This window comes from Apus apus, chromosome 17 (assembly GCF_020740795.1).
Source record: "Apus apus isolate bApuApu2 chromosome 17, bApuApu2.pri.cur, whole genome shotgun sequence".
Classification (NCBI taxonomy): Eukaryota; Metazoa; Chordata; class Aves; order Apodiformes; family Apodidae; genus Apus; species Apus apus.
In genome coordinates, this window is record NC_067298.1 from 11,043,364 (window position 1) to 11,061,453 (window position 18,090).

Below are 18,090 nucleotides of genomic sequence, written 5' to 3' on the forward strand. Positions count from 1 at the left end.
AAAGATCACCTTCACAAAACAAGGCCAGGTTAAAAACGCTCAGAAACATGGCTGCGGATGTTTGGAGGGAGCTGGAAAGGCTGTTTCTCATGCATATCCCTCTTGCTTGGTTTAGTTTATCATTTTTAAGACACCTTCCCTGTACATAAACCCTCAGCCCATGTAAGTTAGTTGTTTGGTCAGTCAGAAAACTGAGCATGGTGGTTGGTGGTGGTGATGTGTTTGACTAATGGAGCTTTCGTTTCTCTACCTCTCTGCATCTTTGTCTTAGACAAGGAGAGGGGAAAAAAGTTCTGACTTCCAGACAGCCATGAAAACTAAATAAACATGCATGTAAATGAGAGGTTATTTGGAAGAGGGATTGTGGATGTTGGCAAGAAGAACAGCACAACTTATGATTTCTCTTTTTTTCTTCTCCTCTCCCTCTCATTTTTTTTTCCTCCTTTTTCCCCCTCTCTCTCTTTTTAAGGCCAGTGGAGATATTTTTTAAGGCAAGAGTTTATTTTTAGGCCACATTGTTACGGCAAAATGGGGAAATGACCTTCTCATTCAGTCAGGAAGGATCATGTGATTGGCAAGAGAAAAGATACAGGAGTGTGAGACTTGAACCATCTGTGTCATATGTCCTACAGAGAGGTTTCTTGTCCCCCTTCTCTTTGGTAATCTTCTGGATGGAGAGCCTACATCCTCCAAGACTTGAAATCTTGATATATAGACAGAATTAATGCTTGTCTTTCACCATCCAACAGCTTTCATAAAGGGAAACCATGAGCCAAGTGTTGTTATCAGGGAAAGGCTCAATCTGTAGTGATTTACAATTGAGAGTGGGATTAGAACCCTCATTACCAGGGTGAGGAGCCCTTGAAAGTGCTGGTTCCAGCTGAACTGCCTCACTTCACAGGTGAAATGAATGTTGTAGAACTTTCTTCTCAAGAGGACGAAAGTGGCAGTTGTTTTCTTGATAGCTAAATCCAGGTAAGCTAGTGCCTTGCAGGAAATGCTAGTGTGTATAAATAAAGCCATGCATAGTAGCTGTGGGCTTACAGAGGCTTTCAGAGAGAAATGTTGATTTGTTCTCCTGAGGGACCAGGGCTACTGGAACATCCTGCTTGCTTCAAGTACCTGTCCTGTATCTTCTTGAACTAGAAGTCCTTAGCATTAGGCCACAGTTGGTAAGTGGTGAGGAGCTTATGTGTGTGTGTGTGTTTCTGTTCTTTTTTTTGCCCATAAGAATCATCTCCCCTTAGTCAGGCTCTTTCACACGTGGTCTTTGAAGCAGCATCTGCAAGGATTTGAAAATGGAGTTGCCTTCCTGTGAGGGCTGTAGCTGCTGCTTCTGAACTGTTTATTTTCTTTTAATTTTGTACTTTGACCAACTTTAACTGGCTTTTCTTTCTCACTTTAACATCTGTGTACTTTCTGAATGTAATCTCAAAAAGGTTTAACTCTAGCTTTTCTTATAAATACACATCTCCATGTACCATCTGGCTCCTGCCCTGTTCCAGCTTTCACACAATTTGAGCCTGGTGGGCACGACATCCCACTGCCTCTGGAGCTCCTGTGGTCTGGAGGAGATCCCTGGATCCTTCTGGCAGGTGACCCATCTCATTTCACACTGAGAGCCTCTCTTCTCTCTTGTCTAGAACTCTTAACTTGCATTTTTTCCCTGCTGTTGAGTGTGACTAGGATTTCATCCCTGGAAAGCCTCTCAGGATGTGGAGCCAAGTTTTTTAAAAAATGTGTGTTTGTATGTGCACAAGTGTGTGTGTATCTCTGTGTGTGTAGATGCATGTGCACAAGTCCTGGCATAGTACACATCTATCATTTCTAAAGGCAGCAAAAAGATACATGTCATAGGAACTGATTTATTGCCACATTTAATGAGATTCTTGTCAGAACCTGGTTTAGTGGTGTAAATGCAAATGTCAGGTCAGTATAAATCACAGGGGTAGGGGAAAGGGAAAGAAATGCTCCACTTTCCAAAAGAGATAAACCAGCTCCCTGGGTAAAGTGGTCTCCTCCTTGATCTGTCATTTGAGATAAGCTAATATACAGCACCATTAAGCACCCTCCCTGGCATTAATTGCCAATTAATGGGAGGGCCATGGCCCCAGCCGTGCAGATGTGAGAGGTTCATCCCCCCAGGATGTGACAACTTCCAATCCCAGGACCCTCACCCTGCTGTGAACTCCCTCTGCTCCCCCATAGCCCCTCTCTGCGGGCAGATGCTGAGCAGCTCAGGGCAGATGCTGAGCAGCTCCAGAGCAGGAGCTGCCGTGAGCACCGCCCAGCCCTGCAGCAGGGAAACCCTCTTTGCTGGCTGCAGTGGGGACTAAGTCCTCTCTGCAGGCAGCTCCTTTTCTTAGGCGTTGTATCAAATGCAAAATTCCCTTGTGTCCAGCGCGGACAGGCTGTGGCTGAGGACTTTCCCTCTGCTCCCAGGGTGGAGTTTGCCAGGGGGACAAAGCAGGGACACAGCGGACGGGAGTGAAGTTGCAGTTCAGGTGTCAGGAGCCTGCCCTGCTGTGCTTGCTGGGACTGACCGCCTGCTGGGGGTGGAAGCCGTGTTCCCCGACCAGGACTGTACAGCACCGGTGCTCAACACCCCCTGCCCGACAGCAGGAAAAACAGCTCCCAGGAGCTGCTCCCCGCCGTTCCCTCCTTCCTGGGGAAGCCGGGAGGGGCACGCAAGCCTGGGTTCCATCCCTGCTCCAGGAGGACCCTGCAGAACTGCAGCGGCTTTCCGGAGCTGCTGGAAGGGGTTTTGCCCCGAGGGTCTCAGCCCAGGCTGCCTTTGCCCATCCCCTGCTCGCTGCCTGGGGAGGGCTTGGCTGCCTCCCGGGCTCCCAGAGCTGCGGGCTGTCCCGGCCGCGCTGCGGCCCCTCCAGGCTCCTGCGCTGCGTCTCCTTCCCAGGAGGGCTGGGGAGAGGGTCAGGGAAGGCCAGATGGTACTGCTCTGCTTTTGTGCCTCAAAGCATGCAGCTTGTTTTCCAAAACCAGTAGCATAGGCAGCTAGTAAAATCCATTAAAGATGCTGTTGGATGCAAAAGCTGGCTCTTTTTTTTTTTTGTCCGGAGCCATAAAAGCTCTTGAGGAGATCCAGACCGGAAAAGACAGGCACCTAATAGCGAAAACAAGGAAGGGGGAATAAAACTGGCACAAGGCTCCTGAATTTTTCCATGACTGACTTGAGCATTGCAAGCCACTGGCACGGAAAAGCAACACCCGCAGCACCACAATAGCGATCAATAAAACAAGGAGAGGGGAGCCCGAGCTGCGCTGTGCTCCTGCAGCCCCGGCCGCCCTGGCACGGGCTGGTTAGCAACGCGGGCAGCAGCACAAGCAGCGGGCCGGGATCGGGAACGGGAGCAGCAGTTAATTAAGCCTGCGTCTTTTATTCTTCGGGGGCAATTCAGCCCGGCTTTGAATAAGCTGGAGTGCCAGGACCTGGTGGGAATGTCCCTCCCGGCGCAGGAGAATCCAGTCCCATGGGCTGCTCTATTAGCATAACAATATTGCCAGGATGCACTCGGCGTGATGGAATTGCCAAGAGGGAGCGAGGGGAGATGAAAGTTTTCTTCCGTGAGGAGCTGGGAGTGTTTGCCACTCACTGGGGCTGTGTCGATGCATGACATTTCTTTTCTTTCTCCCCTCTCTCTCCCACTCTCCTTATAGGATGTTTGCTAATTGAAGCAGTTCTGGAAAACAATAGGATGTCAGAGCCCACTCCCCCACTCTCTCTTTTAAATGCACCTGATTCTGACTTACTGGCAAAGCCGGAGCTTTTTCTGCTCCTTAGGAAGTGGCCTCTGATTATTTGCATTTCCGAGTAGTGCACTGGAGAAGTGGAACAGGCTTTGGTGGGAAGGGCAGGTGGAAGGAGAGGGGACCTGCTGCCCCTGCCTCCTGTAGCAGCCAGGGTATTTGGAAAGGGAACCAAAATATCTCATTTCCCAATTTCTCCCTGTTCCCTAGGTGGAAGCATCTGTCCTGGGATGGATCTGCCTCCAGAGCTGTTCCCTCCAGCAGTGCACATCCAGCTCTTTTTAGTGTCGAACGCCTCCGTTTGTGGAAATGTAAGTGCCTGGGGACTCTTTTATAACCAAAGTAAGGATTTCTCATGCCTCGTGTGTTAGTGGATAACACCAAGGATGTACTCGGTTTAGTGGGGTTTGCATATCTTGTCTCTGCATGTGTTGTTCTGGTTGCAAGTACTTTTGGTCCAAAGGACCAGCTGCACGGATCTGCCATGCGGGAGCACAGTGGGTTCACATTGGCAGGAATGTGTAATTGTTGGATTGCACTGTTCTGTGTACTGAATTACTTGTTTTGTGTATAAGTACTGACAAAACACCTATCCATGTTTGGTTTTTTTCTTACTCTGGGTAAGCCATCTATGGCAGCAAATAGTTTCCATCAGGCTTCTGCTGGCAGCACTGCCCCTCTCAGCCCCCCACCCATCCTGTGTGTCCTGGTCATCTCAGCATGGCTTGAGAACAGGAGTGTCTCTGCCTGAGTGGACGTGCTGGCCTAGTTCTTGTAGCTTCTGGACACTAGAGGCCTCTAGATGCTCTGCTATGATTAATGCAGGCTGTGGCAGTCCTGTGTAATTAACATTCACGTGGAGCAGAAGAGCAGAACTGATGGCATTCAGTTGACTTCTCTGTCCTCTCCAAGTGTTGTGCACTACAGTCTGTGCCATTTCTAATAAGGTACCTGGTGAGCAGGCAGGTTCCAGGAGAACCTGGGGGAAGCTGGCTCAACAAAGACTGGGATTACTCTCTCACTCTCAACAGCCCCTGCGTGTCCAGGCACACAGAGGCAGCAGGCTGCAGCAGGGGGTCGCCATGTCTTTAATGTGCTTTAAGAAAAAGTTATGAAACGTGAAAATGAACATTTTATATCTGTGTTATAGCAAAACATTAACCCCTGGACTGGCCCCCCCAGCATTGCATTTCTGCCCCTTAACTCCACAAGCCCACATGTCTTGAAGGCAAAGGACTTCAGGGGCTGCCTGGAGCAGCCTGGGGTAAAGCCCCCACCACTGGCTTTGCTTTCCATCCCAGTGTTTCTCCTGGAGACCTCAGGCTGATTCTCTTAAGGACAGGAGAAGATTTTCCTCCTTTGAACTCCCAGCTGTATTTTCTGGGAAGCCCTTCAAGCCTGGTTGGACTGGGGGATCTGCTCCAAAGGGAAGTTTGCTGCCCCAGCATTGTCCACTCCCTGATTTTCTCCTAGATTTTCCTTGTCCCTCCCCAGCATTGGAGCAGTCTGACCTGGACATACAAGAATCTTGCTTATGGAATGTTTCTCCAAGGGCTTAGGGTGCTGCTGGGAGCAATGAGGCTGTGAACCTTGATCAGTCCAGATCTCCTGGCAATGACAACCGTATTACTCAACTTGCAAGAGGCAATGTTTTTCAGAATTGCTGTCCTACTGAGATCCCAAATTTGCTTAGGACCTACCTGGATAGTTCTTGTGCAGCAATTCTAGTCACAGATGGATTTATTTTTTTTAAAGTTTCCATTTTAGGTGCTGTCCCAGAAAAACCTATTCTTGATGTGTTAAGAATTTCACAACTGGTGACAAAGATCAGGGCAATGTGGGAAACCCCAGGGAGCTTCAGACAGTCCTGGTTAATTGTGCCATATTAGTGATACCCCAGGAAACGTAGCCACTGAGTTGTAGGAAATCACTGAGTCTAAGGAGAACCAACCTGGTAAACTGAGGTACTGGTTAAGGACAAGAATTTGATGGTGTTTGGGTGTCTAAAGATGCACTTGAGGAACATCCCCCAACCCAGCCAGTGTGAGCACCCATAGGAGGGGTGAGCCGAGGTCCCAAGCAGCTCCTCTGCACAGGGTGGGAGAGGAAGAGCAGCACAAACCCCCTCTGACAGCCCTGATCACAACCACATTGCTGCTGCCTTCAGCCCTGTGTCCAGAGAGGCTGGTACTGCTGCCTGCTGATAATCACTGCAATTAGTGTGCAACATGTGCCTTCTAAAGGGGTGTTGCCAGTTGCTTTAGCAGATGCTGGGGTAAGATTTGGCTCCTGGCTCCCCATAAAGGGTGAGGTGCAGAACCACGGCTCTGAGCTGCTCCTAAAGACACTGCTCTGCTCCTTTAAGTAGTAGCCAGAAGCTTTCTAAATATTAGCATCTTACCAAAAGAAGAGGGGGGAGGAAAAAAAAAAAAAAAGTGTTTTGGCATGAGAACAATTTCTCCATTACCTCAATTAGTTCAAATGATCTGGAAAGGTTCTCTCTGGAGAAATCAAGCTAAATCTCAGCCAGCAACGGGGCTGGTGGCTGGTTGGTTGCTGTAGGTGTTGATATGAGCATTAGTCAGCAATGTAGATTGCAGTGAAGTCAGTCAATATTGCTGTCGCTGCTGTCTGGCTACAGTCATAAATTAATTAATTATATCACTGTTGTAATTGAAGGCCTTATTCTCTCTAGGATTCAGACTCCAGCACCTCCCTGCCTGCTTCTCAGGCTGTCCATCATTTCCGTGAGGTCTGGGTTTTATTGAGATCATTATTTCCTGAAATACTGTAAAGTCTCTCCATAAAAACGAAAGCTTTTTTTTTACCCATCTTCATCCCTTTCCCTGTTGCCTGCAGAGGAGGGAGAGCAGCAAGCTCAGGGAAGAGGCAGAACAAAGCTGGGATTTCCAGTTCCGTCAATTTGGGGTCTTCCCTTTGCATGCAGGGATTGAAAGTATTCTTAGAGTTCCTGAAATGCTGATAGGGTCCTATAAAAAGGGAGATTGGTCTCAGAGCTCCAAACCAGCTCCATTCCTCCACCAGAGTTGATACAAACCCAAACACTATGATGGAGTAAGGTTGAGATAACCAAATAGGCTGAGAAAATTCATGGGCTGGCTCCTGGGCCCGTGTAAATCAGTGTCCCTGGGCTGGCTCTGCTGGAGTGATGCCAGATTCCACCAGCTGAGGATCTGGATTGCATATTCTACCTATAAAAATGGTGTTTAGGATATCTTGGCAAAAGCAGGTATTTTTGCAACCCGCTTCTAACTGGGCAGTGCTGTGTAGGGATGAAATCCAGTTACACTGGTGAAAAAAAAAGGAAACAAAGAAACAAAACACTAACCAGGCTAAAAAAATTGCACGGGGAGCCTGTGGAGGAGAGGATTTTTTAGCTCTGGTCTTGTAAGACAACTTTGTTACAAGGTACCTGCTAAAAGCTGTTAGACACCCAGGGATTCACATTGAACCCCAGTGCAGAAGAGGGAGGAGCACCCGTGTTTGCAGCACTTGTTACTGGTTGCGAGCTTCCCAGCATGTGGTGTTATGATTGGAAGGCCCTGCTCTGAGGGCAAGCAAGAGTGGAAAGATTTTTGACTTTTCCCATAAAAAGAATACTTATTTCTGGTCTTCGTGATTAGTCATAATGGTTCTGAAAATCTGAATTCCAGGTCCAAGGCTCACAAAGGTGCAGACTAGTGAAGAACATCAGGGGCCTGAGCTCTCCCTGCCTTGCTGTGAGGACTAGCACTTACCTCCCGTTTGTTTTCCCATGGAAGCTGGCAGTGTCCACCCTGCCTCCCAGTGCTCAAGGGTGACATTACCCATGAACACAGCTGGTCATTTTTTAGTTGAAAAGGCACAGTTTGAAATCACTGTGTAGGGGAATATGGCATGTGGGGATGTTCAAGGAAGCCTCGTCTGGGGACACTTGGGACTGAGCACATCTGGGGCTGGAAGTGAAGGCTTTCAAGGTGGCTGGTGGACATGTACAAAAAAAAATATGCTGGATTCTCTTGAGGTTATGGGTGAGCTAGTCTGGGACAGGAGACCTGTCCCCTTCCCTTGCTTCCACATCCCAATCCAAGAGTGAGTCACAGCATGATTGTGTTGTCAGAAAAGAGACCCTCCAGGTGTGCAACACTATAGGAAGCCCTAGGAGCTATGGAATCTTTTTTGTAGGCCTACAAACCTCTCAATTAGTGCTGTAAATGAGGAAAATGCACTTGCTGTGGACATTGCCCAAGACTTAATGCATTTCTGCCACTGCTGCAGGAAGCAGTTTTAGCATTTGGTGGATCTAGGAGGCAAAGGAAGGGAAGGCACCTGAAGGGGAGGTTTGTACCTGAGCTGCAGGTAAATCATAACCAGCCGTTTCTGTAGATGATTTCCTACAAGAAGGAGAGGAAGAGATTTTTTTCATAGGATTCAGCAAAACCTCACAAGACCCTTCAGGACTGCAATTGGGTGTTGTTGGCCTGCAGAAGAAGAGGGAGGAAAGGCACAAGCTTCCAGTGATTTGGAAGCTGTTTTTAGTGGCTGTGTGAATAGGTGGGAGCTGGTCCCACCAGCCCCCAAATGGGGACAGTGGGGATGCCCCCTTCTCAGCACATTCCTGTGTGCCTCTGGGGTGTCTGCACCCTGGCAGGAGTCCCAGCTCCAGCATGGATGGACCTATGCTGAGGGTTGCTTTGGGAATTGGTGGCCTTATTTAGTGCTCTTATTAAACCCTGGGTAATTGAGTGGGGCTTCCTGGCTGTGTCAGGCACAGTGAGCTGAAGGGATGGGAGCATCCCACTGACACCAGCCTTTTGAAGTCCCTCTTCCTTCCCTGGATCCCTGCTCTTCTGCCTGGCTGTGGCCCCAGGCCTTTTCCCCAGCCTTTTTCAACTGGTTTTAACTGCTGGGAGAAGCAGGAGGAGGCAGAGCCAGCAAGGATGACTCCAGGGCACAAGACACATTCCTCCAGGTTAGCCAGGGTTTCCAGGCCTTTCAGTGAAAAGCCTCAATTAACCAGTAATCAGCCAAGCATGGCAAGCCCAGAAGCAATAAGTGCTTCTTCTGGCTCTAGGGCCAAAGGCTAAAATCTGCTCAAGGAGCTAAATTAGTCGTCTAATTGGGATTTCTGTCCATCCTTATCCTGCTCTGGGTGCTCACAAGAATGAGATCAGTGACAAATTTCCAGTTCTTCCCCCAACCATTGCCTTTCCTTACAACCTGTCTAATTAGTGCTGTAATGCAGAAGAAGAACCAAAGTCTGACCCTAGGTGCAAAAGTGGGATCTGAGCTTGAACTGGCTTCTCATCCCAAGTGCTTCAGTCCCAGGAATTTAACTGAATTGCACTGATTTACAGCAAGGAAAGGGCAAGCTCTTCCCGTCCTACTCCAGGTGGGACTTACTAAAGGCAGCCCTCCACCAAACCCCTATTTGGAAAGGGAGAAGGCTGTGAAAACTTGCCATGGAAGATGTCTCATGGCAGAGTGTGTGGGACCAAGTGAACAGGGAGAGGAAGGAGGTCATGTCCCAGGAGACAACCCTTGGTGCAGAGCAGGCAACTGCTCAACATGTGCAGAAAGGATCCAGTAACCTCCACAGCTTTAGTTGTCCTCAGCCCACCTCTGACCGTGGGAGTACTCACAAAAAAAGAGAAACTGCTTTTCTTGGGTGTATTTTGCTTTAAAGGTAAAAGTGGAAACAAAAGTTATCAACAGCTCTCAAAATAATAATAATAAAAAAGCTAATTCTGTGAAGGTCAGGGGGAGCATGTCTCTTCATGTTGGAAGGGAGGTCTCATTCCAGGTGCAATGAGACTGTAGGTGTTTCTGAGAGGTGTCACAAGCCAAAGGAGATGGTATTTCCCTGCCCTGTGCAGCAGGTATCCAGGAGGAGAGGATGCAGGGAGGGGCTGCAGGGGCCACAGCTAAAATCCTTCAACCCCTCGGAGGCACAAAACATCCCCAACTGTGGGATGGGGAGTGACCCTCAGAGGTCATCCAGCCCATTTCCCTTGCCCCAAGGTAAAATCAGGGATAACAATGTCATTCCTGATGGATTTTTGTCCAAAATGTCATGAATGTTGCCTGTGGGGCTGAAGGGAGAGACCTGCAGCACATCTTCCAGCTGCCAGCATGGCTGGGCTGTCCCTGGCTCTGCAAGGGACCCTCACCAGGCCAGAGCATCCTTTAGCTTCTGGTGTTGAAATTGCAGCAGAAGGAGCTGAAGTCCAGCAGAGTTTTTAAACAGCCTTTGAGCATCTTTAGGTTTTAGGAAAAGTGACTGTTGTACCTCTGTGAGCCGATGAGAAGTAACCTCATCCTTGCTGACTGGTTTTACTTAAAAAAATGTGTATAAATTAACGTTTCTTTTGGATTTTTAGCAATCCAAATATGTTGTTCAAAACTGAGGGGACTAAAGGACCCTGTATGAAAAAAACTTCATATTTTCTAGGAAAGGAAAGATGTAATAAAAACATTAATGTGATCAAACCCCTGACCTTCCATTGAAAGATCAATGTAATGGGTCAGATTGGAAATAACAATTTGCTACTTGCTACACAAAAATACCTAATGCATACTTTTGCTCTAAAAGCATTTAGAATTCTGTGTTTAAACATATAGAAGTAAAAGTAAATATAAATAGAACTAAAAAGCAGAGTTGCAAGGAGCAGTGGAAGTGCAATGACTTTTCTTTAAGACAATGTAGCGATTCTGGGAATAAAATAACAACCAGACACTGGAGATGGGGGATTTGTTCACACTTTGTGCTGTGGCTGCTGGAATATTATTGCAGTTTCCCTGCTAGATCTGTGTGAGCTCAGCATGGAGGAGCAGCAGGACCAGGCCAGGAAGGGGACTGCATCCCACCAGGATGGGGCTCTGGGCATCCACCCTGCCCTGGAGCACAGGGACAAATTCCTCCCCACTAATACTTAATTCAGTTATACTAGACTTGTTCTCTGTACCAGGCACTGGATTTGGGGACTGTCCCCATCTCTGACTCTGTGTGTGTGTGTGTGTGTGTGTGTGTGTGTGTGTGTGTGTGTGTGTGTGTGTGTGTGTGAAAACTTGTCTGGCTGTGAGGTCTGTAAGGGCAGATACTGGCTTTTAGCACCCCACGTGTGATGGAGTTTGAATCTTCCTGTCAGGATAATAATAGTAATAGCAATTATAGAACTAGTATCCTTCCGAAGAGCAGGGGAGATGAGCTAGGCCCAAGGTGCTTCTCAGAGGGATGGATGGTATATGATGATATGCTTTGAAAACCTGAAGGTTGTCCCTGATGTCCCTTGAGCCGGGTGCTGCTCTCCCGAGCATCCCACTCATCCCAGAGCAGCTTCCTCATCCTCTGCAACCAGCTGCTCTGTGTGAAACCCCTCTGGAGGTGAGGAGGGTCCCCCAGCCCCCTGGCTGGCTCCCCCCTGGCTCCCTCCAGCTCCCCCTTGCCCACCCCAGGCCCGACGAGCCCTGGCACTGTGGTCTGTGCCGGGAGCTCCCGGCCTTCCCCGGGGCAGCCTCTGCGGCGGCTCCGCCAGCTCAGCTTCTGAAGGAGGCTTTCTTAGTATTATTATTTTGTGGTCAAAAGGTTGCATATGCTATTTTTTTCTGATGCAGAGGCTTAGAAAGAGTGGAAAGCAAAATATTTTGATAATTATTCAGGCCAGCGGGTTACATAAAAGGTTCCATAGCCCTCTGCATCAAACCTGAACAGTTCAAACCACAAATTCTGTTTTTGCAGCCATAAAACATCCAGGGCAAAGAAAAAAAAATGAAAAAAGAAAAAAAAAAGAATTATACAAAAATGAAATAAAATAATAAAATCCATTTTCCGTTTGCTTGAAACTTATGACATTTTTTGTGGTGAAAAATGACAGTTTAGTCCCAGAAGGAAAATGCCCAGAGAGGCTTGGTTTCACAGGCACAGTGGAATCAAGAAATAGGCCTGGACTTTTGTCCTTAGTCGCATAAAGTAGATGTTGAAAAATGTCCCAGAGCAGCTGGCAGAGGCTGCACCAGGGTGGGCCAGCCTAGCCTTGGTGGAAGGGGTGTTACTGGTGCAGTGAGGGAGGGGAGGGCACAGGGGGACCCTGCATGTCCCCAGGCTCATTCAGGGCCCTTTGCTTTGATAAGATGACAGCAGATGTAAACAAGGCATGAAATCCTGTAGGTGCTCAGGACCTTCAGGTTCCTCAACCCCACTGATCTCACGGGCTGTGATATGGCTTGTACCAGGCTGGAGATGCTCAGTGAGATGAGCTGTAGGACCAGGGCATTGCCATGTGCATCCCAGCCTGGGTGCTGGTCTAGGGGCTAGCAGGGGTGTTGGGAAGAGCAGCTCTGGCTCCCAGGGCTGCCTCTAGCTCATCTCACCACGCTTTAATTCTCTTCTCACAGCAGTGCCTGAAGCAGAGACCTCAGTGGTGTTATTGAGGTTTTCCTGGACTTTGCTGGGTTAAGCAGAATCAGCTCCCCCTGGTCCCAGCTGAGGATGAGACTTGCAGTGTTGATGGAAAGCAGCAGCACAGGAGCTCACAGGCTCTAGGAATTCGGTCTGAATTCCTGGCTGCACAAACTCAAACCTGTGTGGGCTGGGAGTCAAGTTCTCAAAGCAGAGAACAGACCTCCCTCTCCACCCCCAGCTCCCAACCTCAGATTTGGGCATGATCTCAGGAGCTTTTGCCCTTCAGTCCCAATGAAAGGGGGCATCACAGCAGTGTCCAGCTGGGCACCAAGGGCTCTGAGTCAAGCAGCTGGGTCAGCTTTAGGGTGCCCACCCAGTGCTCAGCAGCAGGTAGCTGTGTCTTTGGGGTGTCTGCCCCTTGCTGTAGTTGAAGTGTATCTGCCACACTGTCTCCACCAAAAAGCAGCTGTCTCATGGATGTGCCAAGAGATATTCTTTAGTTCACTGGTTATTTTTCCAGCTCCATTTGCAGGGACCAATATGTTCTGAGTTTCCTTTGCTGGAAAGGCTCAGCTGGGCAGTGCTGAAACATCCCTGACCTCCAGCAAAGCCAAGAGCCTTCCTAAATGACACAGTGCTGCAAATGCTTGGGAAAAATCTGAGGAAATAGCAAGTGCAGGGCCTGGGACAGGCTGCTGCAGAGCTGCTCCAGCCCCTGCACACCCTGAACCCCCCAGCACTGACAACACACCCCTGAAAGGCTGAGCAAAGGATGCAAGGAGTTGCATTCCCTGCAAAAACCTGTCTCGTCAGGTTTCTGGTTGTTAAATGAATATAAAGAGACATATGCAAATGGTCCCAATCATGTCATTACTTTTGCTTTCTAAGTAAAAGGCAGCTTCAAAATTATTGAGAATAAGATGCACTTTCTTTATGGGTTTTCTACCCTGGATGTTGAGAAGTCATCTCATCTCCTGAAAGTACAGGGGGAAGAAATATGTTAAAAATTTCCCAATAGTCAGCCACAAAAACACAGATTACTACCAGCTAAAAAACAACATTATTCCCTCTGCGTGTCAGAATTTGACACTTCTGGGTATTGGCAGCATTTTTCAAAAGAAAATTATAAAATAGCTGTGTATAAATGAATAAAAAAAGGTCTCTTTACTTTTCCTTCTCCATTTGAAAAGGGAAAAAAGCAAAAAATTCACTTATGTTCTTTTTTTACATGAGAAACATTAAAAAGTCATCTCGTCTTCTGAAACTAGCACTAATTAATGAACAAACAGGAGATCTGGGTAGACAAATAAATCTATAACCTGGGCTTTCAGTAGGTCAACTCAAAGCTGTGACATGTGTAAAGCCATAAATGCATTTTGGTGATTCTGTAGGGATTGTAATTAGCAACTAGGGAGGAAATCTGTGCAGCAGTGGAACACGGGCCTTCTTCTTCTTCTTCTTCTTTTTCAAATATTTCAGCATTAGTGGTTTTTCTTGGTGATGAGGATGCTTTGAACTTCATCTGGAAGTTCAAGCCCACCGTGTAGAGCCACAATCTGCCCTTGTGGTCTCTTCTGAAATCTCCAGTCACTCCTGTACCAAAGCTCCTCAACCAGATTTTTTGCGACTCAAAGAGCCTCCAGCATTTTTGAATGGCAACTTTGTAGCTGGGAGATTAACTCTTGGCGTGACAGCATATTTTCTGAGACAAGCAGGCTTTAGTAAAGCCCCATCCAGCAGATAAGTAGCCAGCGAGCCAGGTTAGTCTGGTCTGGTTGTATTGCCACACACCAGAAACCTGAAAACCAAACACACCAAGATCTGTTACCCTGTTCAGAGCTGCCTCCTTCTTTACATTTAGTCATCTATGGAGCCTGAAGGTCTCCCAGGTGTGTTCTGAGCTTTGGGACAAATATCCCAAAGTTGTTGCTGTTGGGATATTTGTTGGAACCAGCAACCAGCTGTTGCTGGTTCTCTGGTCCCAACTGGAGCTCCGTACAAGCTGACACCATCATCCCAGGTATATTTATTGCTGTAGCCTCACAGAGCAGGGCTATAATGTGAGAAAATGCATCCAGATCGTTGTCTGCCAAGGTGGGATGGAGTTTCTTAGCTGAGCAAAGACAGGAAAAGTTGTTCTCAGAAACCATCCAGTGAAAGTTGGAAGTCAGAAGGGAGTCCAGGAGAACGTCTACACCGTGGACTGAATTGACCGATTGTGGTTGTGCAGCCTCAGCTGAAGGAGTTATTATTTTCACGTCTGGTAATAAATAGAATAATGGACAAAAAGCCTAACTCCCTGCATGCAGTCTGGGTAAATGAACCTGGTGCAGTGGTTCACTGCAGGATTTGTGGTTTGGGACCTTCTTCCAAGCTGTGAATCAATGCCCGAGCAGATCCAGGGCCACTCGTGTGGCTGTGAGGCCTCATGGGTGTCCCTGGTTTCTCTTACTGCCTTCACAAAACTCTTTCCCTTTTCCCTAGATGTCCATAAGGTGGTCATTGCCATAGGGTGGTCATCTCCTTGACCACCTCCTCCTCGAGAACATGCATGACATGTGAGTGCTGGACTCTGCCAATTTTATTGTCATCTGATAAAGACTCCCTATTCTGTTTGCTTTAAATCCTTGTTGGAAAACCTCATTCATAGTAACTCACCCTCTGACAACTAGCACTTAGAAGAGCTGTCCTCCCAGTTTAGAGCTGTCAGCCATAAGTCAGTGGTGGTACCATTAACATAATCCAGGTGTCTTCACTCTCCTTTCCAGACACGAAGTGCTGAACAGACAAAGGAATTGCTTAAAAAAACCCTCAATCTTCTTTTGCAACATGTAAAAAGAAAAACTCTGGCTCTGGTGTTCAGACTCTTCTTCAGTCTTATGACTATGTTGGCATTCATCTAGATATGATAATGTTACAAATATGATACGATATATGATATGATATAGTGTGATATACAGGGCCCTGCTACTAGCCTCTTTTGACCTTTTTATTTTCTCCCCTTAGGACAATGTGGTTTGTGCTCAGAAGAGCTCTGAGCTGGGATCTGCCTTCCCCAGCTTCTCCTCTTCCTCCAGTTCCATCTCCTGCTACAAAGCAGGGACGAGTCCAAGGTTTGGTGAGTCAGTTTTAGTGGAAAACTTTGATTTGCTTCATTTGTTTGTGTAATCATTCCCTTTAAAGGTGGTTGAGTTTTGTGGAGTTTTTTTGAAAGGGGAGAAAGCTGCTTGCTTTGACTGAACAGCTCAATTATATTTAGTTATTACACTTATCTCTAAAGTCCCAATAAATGTGCATACTAAATGACATTACCAGCCTAACGAGCTTCTGAGATTTAATTGTGTGCTATAGGTATTACTACATGTCTCTGCAGAAATCAGACCAAACTAAGACTGAGGCAGAAATCATGAGGTTACTCGGAAACTCTGTCCCCTTCTCGTTACCCAGTGTAGGTTTTTTTTTTTCTATTAGAGCTTACATGGGCTTTAAAATAATCTGCTTCATTATTGATGAGAAAATTGAATTATTTTAATCTGTATATTATTTTAAGGCTTTGACAAGCAGTCAAACCACCACACTAATCCCTAATCCCTGGATAATCATCACCCAGCAATTATAAACTGTGGTCTCAGAGAATTACAGGAGGAGCCAGGAGTAAAGCCATCAGGGTCTGCTCATCAGAGCACTTGCATTGTTATTAGCATGACTATTATTATAATTATTTAAAGTCCACCTCTGGCAAGTTTCACAAAAACCTCTTCCGTGTCTCCTTGGCACAGAAAGTTTCATGAAAGAGGCAAAGGCAATCACCCAAAGCAGAGCAATGTTGAGGGCAAGTTTCATAAAATAAAGACTAGTTCTTCCCTTTAAATATCCCCCCATTTGCCTCATGTTTTCAAGCACAGAAAGAATTGTGAAACTCCCGACGGCCGCAGCAGGACTGTATCCCTTTATTCCCTGGGTTTAATAGTTTTAATTAGAACCGTTCCTATATGGTTTCTATATCTACATGTAATTCTAAAAAAAAAATCCCTCTTGTCTTTCCCAATAAACTGAAGCATTGTTACACAGACTGAAGTGAAACAATTACAGTGAGAAATGGAGACGCTGGGTTCTGAAGAAGGGGTTTTTTATTATTTTTTTAAGGCAAAAAAAATCTCCAGCTTGAAATGGTCTCACTTTGCATCAATTTTGTCTTTGCAGCTTTGCTGTCCACACTTGGGTAGCCTCTGGAGACAGAGAGGGACTACAAAGACAGCGAGATGGAGCCAGTTCTGGGGAGCAGCCAACACATGGAGCACACGCGCCGCAGAGCCCTGGGCAAGTGTCACGTGCAATGAAAAACGAAGAGAAATGGCAAAGTAAGACCTGATTTGGGGAAAAAAAAGAAATTCCCAGCAGCCCCGGGGGAAATGCAGTCTCATGAGAGCCAGGCTTTTGGAAAAGAGCAGGAGAAAAGAGAGACATGTGGCTTCTGGTGGCCATGAGGGCATGGCAGCAGCAGAGGGAGGGGATGCAGCTGGATTTTTACACCCCCCAGTGTACAGTTTTTTACCATTTGGCTGGTGGGAGATGTCTGCTTAGCTCTGCTTACCATAGATTTAGCAGTGTCGGGTCTCCCTGGGATGAGGCATCTCACCTTTCTCTCCCTAAAAAGGAAACCTCTTTCCTTGGTTAGAATCACAGAGGATGGTAAAGGAAAATTTTTTTTCTTGGACTTATTCCTAAACCCAAGAAGCTCTCATTCCCAGTGCCAGGGTGTCCCTCATTCCACACCTACTGTGGCCCTGTGGTTATACCCACCCTCAGGCACACATTCATATTGCTGAAGTCTTTCTTTAGACATTTCTTTAAATTGCAGCTTATTTTTCTTCCCTCCTGCTCAGCATGTCAAAAGATGATTGATACATGTACAAGTGGGCCTTAAAGACACACGTCTTTGCCCAAGGTTTTTCTCATAATTAAAGCACATGCCCCCCCCCCACCCCCAGGTGGTATAGCTAATTAGATATTAGCTTAATGTCAACTGATAGATTTAGAACAGTTCTACCACTCACCAAAAAAAAAAAAAAAAAAAAAAAAAAAAAAAAAAAAAAAAAAAAAAAAGGACCAGGGAGCCTTTGGTGGTGGGTAGGGAGGGAAAGTGGCACCTGAAGGAGGGAGTGTTTGGCCTTTAAAAGTTCACAATGAGCAGCCCATTTCTTTATGTAAAGAAGATGCAAAGCAGTTTTTCCTCCATAATGTTTGTGTTAAACAAAAGGATCTGGTTAGCAGGGAGAATAGTTAAAGTCCATTCTGGACAAGTTTAGGAGGTTTAAACTGTTGAAGAAGTGAGTAGAGTATGTCACCATGCTAAAGGAAAGGTCTCGCTTCACCCCCAAGGTCCGAGCTGGCTGTTCTGCTGGGTCTAGCCTTGTACTTCCCAGTAAGCTGAGAAAATACATTTGGCTACAATTTAGGGACAATTTTTCAAAATCCTTTGCATTTTTAAATTTTCCTCCCCTTCTTTTCCCTCCCCACTCTGGATTTATCGGTCAGAAACCCTCAAAGTAGTCCTGATGGATTAAGCAGAGACAAGTTGTATCGAGTAAATTAAAAACGAAATAGTTACAGCTGTTGGAACAGTCTCAGGGCCAGAAGAGGTAAAAGGCTTTCTACCCTCAAGGGGCCTGGAAGTAATCTGTGAAGCACTGGCTGCTTAAATGAAGACAGCTTGAGTGAGGCTGGTGTCCTGAAAGGTGGAGAGAGCATCCAAAGGCATTGGGCTTGAGTGTGGTGTAAGGGAAACCAAGGGAGCAGCTTCCCTCCAAGTGTCCTCAAACCTCCAGGTCCCATAGCTAAGTGACAGCACGAGGACAGTGGAGAGGGCATTTTGGGACAAGCAATCACAGGGATTTTAATTTCTGTTGTGAATCTCTGCCATA